The following is a 15376-nucleotide window of genomic DNA, read 5'->3' as shown; positions in this document are numbered from 1 at the left end:
CCTGTAGAAGGTGATAAAGGATGGAGTGTGGTAGAGTAGCTTTCCTTAACCTCCACAGGAAATACAGGCATTGGTGAGCTTTCCTGATTATGTGATTGGTGTTCAGTGACGAGGATAAGTCCTCTGCAATGTAGACTCCCAGGAGTTTTGTGCTACTTACCATTTCCACCCTCTCTCCATTAACCATGAGTGTACAGTTCGCTGAATGGCTTCTCCTAAATTCTATTATGAATCTCCTTGGTTTTGGTGATGTTGAGATCAAGGTTGCACCTAGCCCACCAGTCAATCAGCAGATTCACTTCTTCCCTTTATGCTCCTTCATCTTTATTTATTTATCTGACATTTGTTGACCAGGAATGTCTGACTGATCTTGTACCCTTTTTCAGCAGAGGCCCGGGGAGAAAAGCTCCACAAAGTATTACATACACCATAAAAAATGTTTACAAACAATACAGTATCAGTATGCATGAGATAATATAAACATGCACTATAATGCTTGGATTCACAATTGTAACGAGAGTTAACATGCACTATAATGCTTGGATTCACAACTGTAACATGAGAGTTTAATGGTGTTATTTACAAAAATGGCAATCAAACCAAATATTAAGGCCTTTCATATATCTCCAATACATAAGGACTTCACAATATAGAGGGGAAGTAATGACCAACTCAGAGTTTAAGAAAAAGAGTACAGCGGTACCGTATATCAAATCTTAGTTCTTACAGGCAAAAGCATGTACATCAGTAATCAAAAGCAGAGGAGAAGTTAGAGAGCAGGTGATAGAAACAAGTATGACTATGGATAAAAGAGGAAAAATTAGAGATTTTTTTTTTAATTTGTAAATAAGAGAGGAGAGTAGGGATAGTTAGAATCAAGTGAAATCTGAGAAAGGGGAGTAAGCTAAGTGGGAAAAGAAGGGAGGGAGGTAAATATGAGTAGTGGAGAAATGGAGTGAAAAAGGTATTAGGTGTTAGAGTTCTGCAGCGAGAACTATATACAACTTGAGAAGGGGATGTATGCAAAGAGGGGCAGGTGATTAAGTTCACAGTGGTTGTGTACAGGAACAAGTCCAGGTATTTGTAAAGTGGACTTTTAGGGTAATTTTAAGTGAGAGGCGCTGTGTAATAGATCTGATTGTTAAAGGTAGTTTACTCCAGTGGAGAGAGGGGAAGATAGTTGTAGAGGATTTCACCAATTTATTTTTATAGGTTTATAGATGTCAAGGAGATTTTGGTTGGTGCTTCAAATGTGGTGTCACCTGCAAACTTAATGATGTGATTGGTATTAAATCTGGCTATACAGTCGTGAGTTAATATGGTAAACAGTGGACTCAAACACACATCCCTGGGGTACTGCTGTGTTAACTGTGATGCTTCTTGAAGAATTCTTGCCCACACATACTTTTTCTGGTCTTTCAATCAAAAGGTTCAGTATCCAGTTGCACATGTGGTTACTAATGCCTAGATTGTCAAGTTTCTCGATTAGCTGTTGTGGGATAACTGTGCTGAATGCTAAACTAAAGTCAATAAACAGCGTCCTAAAGTAACTGCCCTTATTCTCCAGGTGTGCCATTGTGAGATGTAGTGCAACCAAGATGGCATCCCCCATAGAGCCAATGGCACGATATGGAAATTGTAGTGGGTCAAATGCAGTTAGTAGTTTTTCTGACAGGTATTTTTTGACCAGTCTTTTCATGATAGTGGACGTGAGGGCTACTGGCCTGTAATCATTCGTGCTTTAGGGAGTTGCTTTCTTCAGCAGTGGTATTGTTTGTATTTTGCATTTCAGTACTTATGCTTGGACAAGGGAGATATTTTACTTATTTGTTTGTCATTTGTTAACTGGGTTGGCCCAGCTGAACCAGGGGTCCACTTGCAGTGGAGACCAGAAGAGAAAAGCTCCAAACACAAGTAACAACTTTACAAATTTTTACAAATTTTTTTCTGATACATTTACAATGGAATACTAGCTATACATCAAAAATAAGAAACACTAATTTATACAGCTGTGTTCTAGTTGCATAAGATAGTATAGTATCGGAAATATTTTTGCACATGAATATATTTCTAAGTAACAGCCATAAACTCCATAAGTAAAAATATTTACATGAAGAAGATGTAGGTATACAGTAGTACAATTGTTAGAAAGAAAATAGAAAATAAGAAAGTGTGCTTAGAGTAAGGGTGTAGAAATAGGAAGAAAGTAGTAGGATTTCAGGTTGGAATTTGACAAGGACAGGACCAGGTCTTTTGTAGGTATTGTTTGAATTGTGCTTGCTGGGGAATACGTCTTATGTTAAGGGTAAGGGCATTCCAAGTATGAGCAACAGAGAATTTATATAGGGACTTTCCAATAGTCTTTGTAGATGTCAAGGAGATGTTTGTCAGATATACAAAGCTGATGCCAGGGGTTAGAGTGATACAATGTTAGAGATGGAGGGACAGAAGTGGGGTTAAAGAGAATAGTGTGTGCAATATGTAGTTTTGATAGAAGTAGTTGTTTCTGGAATTCAGGCCATTGCAAAGATTTAAGAGTGAGGCAGTGGTGGGTTTTATAGGGTAGATTGGAAGCAAATTTAGCTTTTTTGTTGTAATTTGGAGAGTAGAGATGACTGAAGTTTAGTAAGGACTGGAGCTCCATACAGAAGACAGGAAAAGAGAAGAGACATGGCTATGGAGGGTGTGGTGGAGGGTGAGAGTAGTTTGTGATTACGGTACAGAAGACCAAGTTTTTGGTGTTTTTTTTTTTTTTTTTTAATAAAAAAAAACTGATATGTATGTCAAATTTAAGTTAATCGTCAATAGTAACACCAAGTAACTTAGTATAGGGTTTAGGACTGATGATAGTACTGTTAAGTGAGGTAATAGAGAAGGAGGATTTATGGTGAGACAGTGTTTTAGATAAGAAAAAGTAGTTTTTTTTTTTTTTTTTTTTTGGGATTTAATATTAGTTGATTATCGGTGAGCCAGTTTTCGATGGAGGTGAAGATGTCTTGGGTAAGAGCAAGGAGTTCTGGGATGCTGTGGGCGATGGTAATGAGGGTTGAGTCATCGGCATATTGTAAGAGTGTGGCTAGGTTAGTAGTAGTGTGTAATCTGTTGGTGAAGATATTGAACAATAGTGGACCCAATATAGAGCCTTGGGGAATGCCTGTGCCGAGAGGTAGAAATGGGGAGACTCCTAGACAAAAAAGAAAATCTATCCAGAAAAAGACCATAAGTGATGGTTCGGGAGATGATTTATCCTCCCATACAGATACTGAAAATGAGGTTTCTCAGACATCACCAGCATATAAGCGCCGTTTGTCTCATGACGGTCTTTTGACTAACAATAAGGTCTCTTTAGGGGGCATACGAAACGGGGGGGGGGGTAGAAAACACAGATCTAGAGCTCAATCCCAATTTAATAACAGAGACCATGTTGCAACTCTTGGAGCCGAAAAGATAATCAACAATGTCATAAACATTTCTTCTGCTGTTTTATCAGTCAGTGGCTATGATGTATTGAATAAAGGATTAACTTCATACCCATTTTATTTTTTTTTTTGTCTCAGAAAGTGATTATGTACATGATTTGTTGCTTTTTGTAGACTTCTAAACTAAGTTTTTTTCAGAGATTCAGAAAACCACACTGAACCCAAAGAGATGGGCTTTAAATTTCATGCCCCCAGTTTTGTACCACCAATGAACAAACATGTCGAAATATTCCAGAAATGTACACTCAAGGAGTAACATTTTGGTGGATATACTAGTGAGGGTTTGCTTTCTAATAACCTAAACCAAGCAGAAAGAGAGGCACTTTGGAAACTTAAGAGTAAGAAAGATCTGGTCATAGTACAAGCAGATAAAGGAGGTTCTATAGTGGTTATGAATTGGTCTAGGAAACTGAGGCCAATAGACAGCTCAATGATGCCAGATTCTATACAAACATGCCTATCGATCCAACCTCACATTTCAAAATTGAAATTGACAATTTTTTGGATATGGCCAAGAGTGAGGGCATCACTGATGAACAAACCTGTTTTCATCTTAAGGTTAGTGAACCTTCCTCCCAATACCTTTATCTGCTTCCTAAGGTACACAAAAACCTTCATAACCCCCCAGGGCAGCCAATTGTGTCAGGTTGGGGGTCCTTAACGGAACCCATCTCTGTCTACCTAACTCAATATTTAAAACCTTTGTTGAAGGGAGTTATGGCTAGGATTAAACGACAGAGTTTCTTAATATTATTGCTGACTCTCAAGTGGAAGATGAATGGTTATTGTGTACCTTAGATGTAACATCATTTTATACTAGCATCCCTCACTGGGCGGGTCTCATGGCATTGGATTTTTGGCTCACCGAACATGATTTATATAGTCCTGGGTTCAATAACTTTCTTCTTTGCCTGGTAGAGCACGTATTAACCAAGAATGTTTTTCTGTTTAATGGGAAATGCTACCTACAGGTCCAGGATACTGCTATGGGGGTGGCTTTCGCCCCCATTTATGCAGACCTTTCTATAGGTTATCAGGAACATCATGTGATCTATGACAGGAGCCATATCATCTTCATTGATGAAATGGATATCTGGCGTAGGTACCTGGATGACTGCTGGATGATTTGGAAATCTGATGCAGTATATTTACAAGAGTTTGTTATCTTAAATGATAATAAATGGGGCATCTAATTTACTGTTTACTCCAACAAGAGGTCAATTCCATTTTTGGATGTTTTGGTTAATAAACAACATGATGATAATTTAGACAGTACAGTTTAAAGGAAGTCCTTTCATTCTAACTCATACTGCATGCATCCAGCTGTCATCCAGGTCACATTATGAGGAATATTCCAAAATCCCAATTTATGAGGATTAAACGGATATGTTCTGGTTGAGACAGATTTTGCCCATTTCAATAAGGATCTAACCCATAGATTTGTAGAACAGGGTTATTCGGCCAAACATTTTGCATATACCAGTTCCACTGTGGGTAGGATGTCTGGGGAGGAACTGCTTACCTATCAAGGTTCCAAATCCCATCAAGGATCTAAAATTAGGTTCACTACCACTTTTGGTAGGAATACTAAACATCTTATTCAGCTGATACAAAAACACTGGGATATTTTACGTTCTGATGAATATTTGGCTAGAATATTGGACAACAGATGTGCTTTTTCCTATTGAAGAAGGGTTACTCTAGGGGGACATTTAAATTTTTATAAAAGACATCCATCTTTCCAATTGAGAACTCAACGTACCTTAGATGGTACTAAAGTATTTGGTTGTTTTCCCTGTGAACATTGCACTTTCTGTAGATATGTACATAAAACCAAGGAGTTTTCCACTAAAAATACAAATGTTTTTGAAATCTGGACTCTTACAAATTGCAGTAGCAATTGGGTGATCTTTGGCTGAGTGCCACTGCTCTGCATTTTATATAGGTCAAACATCTAGGTCTTTTAAACTACGGATTTCAGAACATTTGAGCAATATCAGAAATAAGGTCATTACAAATGCCTTATACAAACATACATTAGTTCATAAAATGGCAAAGTTTCATCTTACTATCATTGACAAGGTTGTGGGTTCCAAGTTCTCCAAAAATAAATGGCATGAACTTTTAAACAAAAAGGAAAAGGTCATGGATCAATTGTCTGGGAGGTTGTTTCCTCATGGACTAAATGATCACCTTTAGAGATACATATAAAATATAACATCGATTCAATTTAGCAAGTTCAAATATAGGTCCCTATAGGTATATTTTTATTTTACAGGGCTCTATAATAATTTTCAGTATTGCCTCATTTTCTAGGTTAACATCCATAGCTCATTAAATATGTTTATATATTTTGTACTTGGTATTTTAGTTTATGTAGCTGCGGTGAATGCACATATTGTTGTGGGCGTGTTCCTTGCATTGGAATCACTTAATTATCTTCTTGTTCTGATTGATGGAACAAATGAGGATTTTATTTAAAAGGGGTGTTTAATTACATGTATTTGTCTTTCTGCATTGATAAAGGTCTTCAGGGCCGAAACTGGTCTGCCTTATGTTTAAATAAAAAGGTTGAATTCCTCTCTTGTGCTGGCCATTTGCACTTGTAACAATCCAAGGAGAGCCACGCATGGATGGCAAGAAATGGGGAGGTGACAGATTGCCAGCGTACAGATTGTTGTCTTTCAGACAAGTAACTAGAGAACCAGTTTATAGAGGGGGTAGAGAGATGGAGATCAGAAAGTTTGGATAACATTTTGGGGTGAGAGACCATATTGAAGGCTTTGGAAAGCTCAAGGAATAGACAGGAAACTAGAAGGTTATTGTCACGGGCTTCTGCAACAGTTTGGGTGAATGAGTAGTGCGGTAGATGTGCTGTGGTGGGGTCTAAATCCATGCTGGGTGGGAGTTAAAAGATTGTTATCTAGTAAGTGTAAGTAATTGGGTGTAGACACATTTCTCGAGAATTTTGGAAGGGGGGGGGGGGAGTATAGCAATGGGGCGATAGTTGGATGGATCAGTGGAGTTTCTTCCTTTATGGAGAGGTATAGTGAAAATGGCTTTCCATATATCAGGAACAAGGGTTTCGGTAATGGAACAATTTAGAAGAATAGAGACAGAGTAAGAAATTGATTTGGCAGCAATTTTAAGGAAGTGGGGAGGTAATTTATCAACAAAGGGTGAACAGGATTTGAGTTTATTCAGTTGGGTATTTTATATGCAGTGGGAACAGGTTGAAAGGAGAAAGCATTGGAGAAGAGGGTCTGGGAGGTAAGGGCACAGCACAGGCAGTGGGACTTCATTGAAACAATTCAAAAATTAACTCAAAGTGTTTGCTTAATAGAGCAGCAGTCTCTGTGGCAGTATGGAGAGGGTAGGGGTAGAAGGGTTACTGGGGTGGAGGATTTTATTAATGGTAGACCAAAATTTTTTTTGAGGGGGGAGGGGGATGTTGTGTGGGCTACATTGGTTGGGAGTTCAGGAATGTTTTTTTGTATTTAATGACTAGTTTTTTTATACAAGTTTCTAAGTTCTTTGTAACGCTGTAGTAGGGAAGGGGTTTTATTCTTAATCCAAGATTTCCAGGCAGCATATCTCCGATGCATAATAGAACGTGTTTGCTTAGTGAGCCAAGGGGCACAGTTTGATTTTATCCTGATTTTTCTGGATGGAGCCATGGAGTCAAGTAGATCTAGAAATATCTTGTTGAAAGTAGTTACAGCATCATTAAGGAGGAGGTTATGAAGGAAGGGACAATTGATGTTGGATAGTGTAGAGTTGAACTTATAGGATCGAATTGAGTCAGATTGTGACATTCTCTGTAGTGATGTTCTTTGGGTGAATGTTTGAAATGTCTATGAATATAGGTAGGGGAATGGTCACTTAGCCCTGGGATTCTTGCTAACTCTCTATGACAGAGACCAGGATTGGAAGTAAGGATTCAATTATAGAATTGGTAGTAAGTTTTTGTTGTTCCTGGTAGGCAAGGCTACAAGTTGGTGGAAGCCAAACAGATTGAGGCTAGGAATAGGTGGTGAGGAAGAGACTGAAGCCCAATCAATGCTGACATTGCAAAGTATAACAAGTTTCATAGAAAAGATGTTGGGTGAGCCAGGAGAGAAAGTGTGAGAATAGGGATGTTGTCACCTGGGGGGTGGGAGATATATATGGATACAATGGTAAATTTTTTGTGAGGGTTGACATGACAGTTTGCAATAAGGTTTTCTGCAGAAGCGAAGCTGGGTATGGAAAATGAGAGTGGAGAGTGAGTAAGTTGGTCAGAGTAGAGGATGGCTACTTCTCCACCTCTCGTTTGTTCTATCAGCACAAAAGATGTTGTAGCCTGGGGGTAGGATTTCAGAGTTGGACATGTGAGGTTTTAACCAAGTTCCTGAGAGGGTTAGGATATGAGGGGAGTTCAGATAGATCCAAAAGTGCAAAGCTGTGATTTTGTTAATGATGCTTTGGATATTCAGATAGAAAATAGAGATTTAGGTGAGGGAGAGTGAAATTGGGGTAGAGTCTGAGGGGAAGAGGTAGAGGGTGATAGCTTGTGAGAGGTAGCGGATGTAGGTCCTGGGTTGGGGTGGATGTCGCCATCCAAGCGTAGAGTATCAAGGAACCCAAGCAAAGAGGAGAATAGGTTTAGAGTATAGAGAATTCTTTGTGTCAGAGTTGGAAGAAGAAACCTTAGTGTATGTTTTTATTGCAAAGAGGTCGGAGGGTGAAATAGGAAAATAGGTATGGGGAGATGAGGTATGTGGGAGTGTTGAAAAGTGAGTAGGTGTCGGTGTTTGGTAATGTAGTGGAGTATGGTATGATGTTGACAGTGATAGTAGGAGGAGGAGGGGGATAGTAAGGTAAAAGTGGTCACATATTGAAGGAATTATGTGGTGGTTATTTAAGTGTAGCAATGAAGATGATTTTGTTTGAGCAGACAGAAAGGAAGAGTTGTAAGGGGAGAGTAAAGTAGAGTAGTCTACAGGAGGAGATGGAAGTAGAGTAGGAGGGGAAAAGTAGATAGGCAATGATAGGTTGGAGGGGAGGGGCTGCTGGTGGGAATGGGAGGAGAGGAAGAGTGTAGACAGTATAAATCTAATGAAAGTGGGGGTGGGGATGGGGGTGGGATAGGGAAGGAGTGAGCTCAAGCATAGTGGGTTGACCCAGCTGGGAGAAGCACAAAGAAAAACAATCAGGTATATCCATGAGCAGGTAGGTTGGACAGTCATAATGCAGAGTGAATGGGGAAAAGGCACTGAGGCTAGGGCAGGAGAAAGTAGGCAAAAAGTGTAATGTTCTTGTGCAAAAAACGGCCGTATATTAAGGAAGTCACTGCTTTAACTTAAGAGAGCAAGATCAGCATTTAATCTGTTGGTCTATGTTAGCCGAAATAAAAAATAGAGAAACAGCTAATAGCTACATTCAGTGGAGCAGGGCACACTCCAAGAGAAAACTGCTGCGGGAGCTAAAACAGATTGAGAACTAGTTATTCTTAGTCAATACTGCCATCTGGTGGCAGACAGGCACATGTAAAGAGAGTGAAGAAAAAAAACATAAGGTAAAAAGGTTGGCAAGGGAATAAAAAAGAAACAGGTTGTAAGGGGAATCGCTTGGCGTGTGTGCAGGCCTGATACAAACGCTATTACAATAAAAAAAGTAAATGGCAGCACAGTATGAAAAAAAACACCTACTTTCTTTCACATAAATGGTGTCCGCATCGAGTTCTGCACTGTCCAGAGGGATATTCAAGGGGCCCGGTTCTGCAGAAGGTTATGTAGAGGAAGGTTGAGCTTTAACAGATGAATAGTTGAGCTGGATAGAAGGCTGAAACTAAAAAGAAATACAATTTTAAAATGGAGTTCATTTGGTTCGGTAACAGAGACAGAAAGGGGAAACAACTAGAGAGAGGAGTAGGGGTAAAGGCAGCAAGGTAGGAAAGTGTAAATGTGCGCTCAGTATACAGTATAAAGAGGGTGAGGAAGGAACTGCAGTACAAGTGAGGAAAGCAGTGAGGTAGGTATTTAGGAGACAAAACTAATAGGATATAGTTTAAGTACAGGGTAATGCACAGAACTGCTAACTAGAATAACTAATACAGACATGTATGTCTCAGCAGTAAACAAACATACACCGACAGAGCTTGCTTTCAGCTATTTACAACATAAGCGGCAGCATGGGTCTGTCCATGCCAAAAAGTACAAGTAGAAAAAAGAAAACAGAAGCCAAAATCTTTCCCTTATAGAAGCCATAAAAAGAAAATGTAAAGGTGCAGCTACGCTATTAACACACTGACTCTACAGCGTATGTCACAGATGTTAAAAATGTCTACGAGTACAGTGCTTAGTTGTTCAGCACAGTCCTTTAACTCCCTTCCCAGGATGTTGTCCAGTCCAGCAGCCTTCTGGGGTTCACTTGTCACAGGGTTTTCCTCACCTCACCTGTGGTTAGACTTAGTTTCAATGCCTTTGAGCAGTTCTTCTCCTCGTATCTGCTGTAGAAGATGTTTAGCCTACCCAGGAATTCTACGCTGTCCCCACATTTAGCCGATAGTGGTTTGTATTCTGTAGTGGCTTTTATGCCCTGCCACATGCTCCTGCAGTCCCTTGTATTCTGTAATGGCTTGGCTTTTATGCCCTGCCACATGCTCCTGCAGTCCCTTGTATTGGTAAAGTGGCTCTGGACCATCCTTATAAGCCCTCTTTGCTTCCTTTATCCCTCTGTTCAGATATGCCCCCAACCGGAGAGCTTCTTTCTCATTCGTTTTGAATGCCTCATTTCGCTCACTCAAAAGCTCATATACTTTGCTTGTGAGCCAGCTTTTCTGATTGGCTCTTATTATGATATTTTTGTTAGTTGTCACCTCATCTACACATTTGCAAATATATGCCATCACCATTTTTTGCATATTCATCCAAGTTAATTTGTTAATCAGTTGTTGCAGCCTCCTTGAATATGTTCCAGTTAGTGTTATCAAAACAATCTTGGATTGCTTTGACTGCTCCGTTTGGCCATACATTCACTTGCTTCACAGTGTTTTTTCTCTAATTCAGGTTTGTATGCTGGTACTAGCATAACGGTAATGTGGTCAGAGTTGCCCAAGTGTGGATGTTGAACAGCTTTATATGCCATCTTTAAGTTAGTGTAGACTTTGTCCAAGGCGTTACTACCTCTTATTGCAAAACCTACATATTCATAGTAGTGTGGTAGTACTGATTTCAAATCTGCCTGGTTGAAATCTCCTGCAATAGTGTGTGCAAAATCTGGGTTTTTATGTTGTAGCTCATACACTGAGTTATGCAGTGTATTTAGTGCTTCTTTAGTGTTTGCACTCAGTGGGATGTATGCCACTATTATGCTGACACCACTGAATTTTCCAGGAAGATAAAAAGGTCTGCATCTTATTGCAAAGAACTCTACATTTTCAGAGCAGTGGCTGAGGGAAATTTCACAGTTACTGCACCAGCTGTTTACATATATGCAAACTCCTCCTACTCTACACTTCCCACTGAGTGCATGATCTCTGTCTACTCGAAACAGTGAGAGATCTTCTACTTGCACTGCACTGTTATTGATATTACTATGCAACCACACTTCTGTAAACATGAATACACAAGTATTTCTCACCTTGTTTTTGTGATGCCATTTCCAGCCTTATGTAACCCATCTTGCTGTCCAGGGAGCACACATTTGCTAGGGGTAGGGACAGTAATGCACGTCTGAATGGGTTTGCTTTCAGTCTGGCAGCACTTCCAGCCTTTGTCCTCCTCTTCCTTGATCTTTCACACTTTTTCCTTTTGTTCCTCTTCCAGTGTGTTAAGAAAGCCCTCTGCATCTGTTTTCTGCACTTTGACCATGCTGTAATAAGATAACCAAGGTCGTAACATGCATAGAATGGTGTAGGCCCCTCTGGGTCTGTAAACAACAGATCAGTCATCCAGCTGCATGACAAATACTGCACATTTCTTGATCGAGCCGACAAGGCCACCATCACACACGGCATCGCCATTTTTTTTAAATATATTATTTATTTATATTTTACATAGCATTATATTATATTTATATGTTAGTATGCATATTTATATAACATGTACGTAAATATATTATATATATATATATATATATATATATACTTAATATTTCTTAACATAACATATGCTGGCAAGACTACAGGAATCTCATATGGAAATACTGAAAAGAAACCATAAATATCTGACTTTAGACAGGTATATCAGTACTAACAGACTAAGAAGTTCTGAACTGTGATGTGTGTGATGCTTATCACTAATGCCATGCCATCCAAGAGAAGAGATGACTTCTTATTAATTTTTAGAAGACAATGACAAAGATGGAGTAAGTCTATTTCAGAACCAAGACAGTGTATATCGGATCTATACTACTACAGCACATGTGCTAAGATCATAAAGTTAACATATAGAATGAGCAAAGGTGTTATCAAAACAGAAAGCTATATTCTTAAAGCATGATGTTATAGATGTAATATCATACAATGATACAGAGTATAAAATTATGGAATGCAAGAAATTTAAGATGAGTGGGATCTCGGTCCATTACCTCTAGACCCTACTATCAACAGATCAAAAATTTGCAAAGGTAGTGCAGACCATCAACCTCATGAAAAAAATCAAACAGAATGAAAAAAGTGTGCTTATGCTGAAAGCACTTTGTTCTAATGGAATAAATAAATAAATAAATAAATAAATAAATAAATAAAGGCAAGGTGGTGGCCACCACAGCAGTTATTAGTCACATAATGCGCACAATTTCTACATATGGAAATTCACTACATTGTGAAAACCAAATCAAAGTTTAAGACAGATTGAACAAAACAAGTCTATGCCGACATTTTAGTACGACCCACATGCAAATCATCTAGTGCATGGTTCTAGGGGGCAAAAAAAAAATTCAGAGGATGCAATTCTGAAGAAATTTAAGCAGGAAAGGTCATCTGCTGTCCAACACATGACAAAACTGCTAAGAAAGAAATAAGAGACGCTTGTTCAAAAGGATGCCACCTCACAGTGACCATGAGGAACATTAAGACCGTGTTCCTGATGTCTACAGAAACAAGGAAGCATTGAGAAAAGTGACCAAACAGATGTCCTCACAAATATTACAGAATACATTTCCAAAAGACAGTGGTTCAAAGTTTTTGAGTACATCATCATCACTACTGCAGACCAAAGAATTATCTCGGTATTCCAGTTTTGGAACAGTGATAAGAAAACCAGCAGATATTCAGAGAGTTCTGAAACTAAATGTTTTATTAGAAATAAAATTAAGCAATAAGAACAGATATTCGTTAAAAGAGCTGAAAAGAGGTAAAAAGTAACGCCAGAGCTGTGAAAGCATTGAGCTGTTTCTACTGTACTAACAGCACTTTTAACTGTATACATATGGACAACTGTTATTTAAAAGTCTAAAAACAAAATTTAATATTAGAAAGTAATATTACTTGATGTACATTGTGCAATTTACAGTATTTAACTCAAAAGATGAGGAAATACTTTGCTTCTATAAAAGAGGAGGATACAATATATTCATGTTTATCTTTAGAAAAATGGCACATTCAGCCTAATTTAAAATCATGTATGCTTATTGTGTGGTCTGGTTTCCTGCAGACTTCTATGCAGCTGAAAAGTGAAGGAGATGAATCTATCAGCCATTGAGCTCATGCTTTACCTCATTATTTTTATTTTTAATAACAAATGCTAAACATCTCCTGGACAAAATAAAAAAAAAAAGCAAACAAAAAAAAATCTGTGTGCCTGTTGTCAAATTCAACATCTCAATAAATAAAAGAAAAATAAATTAATTTACAGTAACTACTCTGAAACACTGCTTGAGGCAAAAAAAATGGCTGAATTTTAAAAAGGTGAACAAAAGGCAACAGGCGTAAAACGAAATGGAGTCAAACAAATTCCAGAAAGAGAATGTACAAAAACTTTAAGAGAGCAAAGTCACACATTCAGATAGCTCATGCAGTATTAGCAGTACTGTATGTCATTAATCCTACTGGAACAAGTCCTAAAAATAGCACTGGAGTACATGGTAAGAAACACATTCTGAAGAATAAATAAACAGAACATGCTGGAGGGACAGATTCCTGTCCCAAAGACTTCACATACTCTGGAACAAACTACCTATCTATATCAAAGCTCCTCATTAGCACTCTTCAAGAAAAATCTTGATGATTGGAAGGGAGATAGGAAATTCACCCCGGGGATCACTTCTGTGACTCTGCTCGACAGGGAAAAAGGAAAATAATTTTCTTGGGTGGCGAAAGCCAGGGTACCTTTTGGCTAGGCTTATATTGGCCCTAATGCCAACAGCCTAGTACCTACCTATGAACCTATAAGAGCTTAAGCAATTGCTAAGTTCCAATTTTATATGCTGCTGATACCTGAACATGTCTGGTTATTCTTGCTAAATTCAAGAGTGCAACAAGCCTGGAATAGAAGTACTCAAATATCACTTTTACTGACATTTAGTAATGCCTTGATGATATATGTCTTCTTATGTCTTGATGACACTCCAGCAACATAATTCACTAACTTAGTAAAACTGGTATGTATGCTGGTAGCTGAAAGCATTACAGCAGTTTTTGCATGTTCACACCACAATAACGTGCAATACTCAAGTTATGAGTGTTTTCACAACTTCCTTGTAAAACAAGTCCAATATCAAATGGACGTTATACTAAACGCGTGTACACGGGCAGTTTCCAAAAAAGCACCACTTCAGACAAAAACTATATCTCTTAACATTCACAGAGATCTTCCAAAATGCAGCATTTTTTTACAGGTGTGCATTTTGCTTCTTGACATACGTTATTCCCGTAATCCTGTTACCATATCATTATTAGCAATTCATTAACAGACATTAATCATAAACTTCAATTTAGTTTCATTCACAGCTGCTTTAGAGGCAAACAATGTAAACAGCCTTACGTTCACATTGGCCAAACAGCAGTAAATACATGAATGACGTACAACCCGCTTACAGATGACTAATGGCAAAATAATTTTATATACAAAATTCACATCCAGAGTCTTAAATACATTTTTGAATTCGCTGACGATATTTTAGGTATCTGGGCAAGTCATTTTATTTATTTATTCCAAAGTATAACCAGGAATCCAATGATCAGCACTAAAGAAATGTACATCAAGTGAAGCAGAAAGAACGACTACAATGCTTCTGGCCCTTTCACAACTTTTTATAACCATCAAAGAACAGATAAAACTAAGACAATGAAAATGACAAACTCACGGACCATATGAAATCTTACAATACCAATAATTTACTGTACTCTAAGAGTAAGGAGCGAATGTGTGACTATAATATTGCAAAAATTGTACTATTCTAAACCACGTCTGTTAAAAAAAAAAAAAAAGTTTTCACACAGTATAATCATTGGTTCCTCGTGGATACTCTTGCTTACCTCTGTCACAAATCAAATACCTGCCCGGTAGCTTATAATATCTACCCCTTTAACCTCAAACGGATGACTCGATTTCTCGCCGACAGACTTTATAAGTGACGAAATAACGTTGCGACGCGTTGTTCACCAATGAAAGGATAGACACGCCAATTTACCTTTTAAATAAGTTAGGTGGGTTTGCTGCCTATTACGCGTTAGTGCCCTTAGTCAAAGTTCCAGTCAAAAGTAGGTGCAGAAGAAGAAGAAACGGGCAATTAAGGTCTACTTGCTTTTCTAGACCGTTTTAAACAAATATTATGAGGTAAATTTTATGGGTACAATGTGAGTGACCCCGAGATTAGGACTTTGGATTTTTTTTTAATTAAAATTGCTACCCGTCTAGAAACAGAGTTGGGTTTGTTTACTACTGACATCTTTTCCGTATACAGTATACATT

General features: G+C 38.3%; 1 protein-coding gene across 3 annotated transcripts in view; it reads right to left on the bottom strand.

Moving 5' to 3' along the window:
• Positions 1 to 15042, bottom strand: part of SLC30A9 (solute carrier family 30 member 9) — a 1654027-nt gene extending 1638985 nt beyond the window's left edge. For 2 of the 3 annotated variants that reach the window (XM_044061511.1, XM_044061513.1), the window contains exon 1: positions 14941 to 15042. The gene's annotated coding sequence lies outside the window, so the exon portion shown is untranslated. Of the gene's footprint in view, positions 1 to 11102; positions 11334 to 14940 lie in introns of all 3 variants that reach the window. The other variant, XM_044061512.1, reaches the window with a different exon arrangement.
• Between the last annotated feature and the right edge of the window lie 334 nt (positions 15043 to 15376).

This window comes from Protopterus annectens, chromosome 2.part0 (genome assembly GCF_019279795.1).
Source record: "Protopterus annectens isolate FY-2018-M chromosome 2.part0, PAN1.0, whole genome shotgun sequence".
NCBI lineage: Eukaryota > Metazoa > Chordata > Ceratodontiformes > Protopteridae > Protopterus > Protopterus annectens.
Note: the sequence above shows the minus strand (reverse complement) of the source record. Positions and strands in the feature narration are given on the sequence as shown.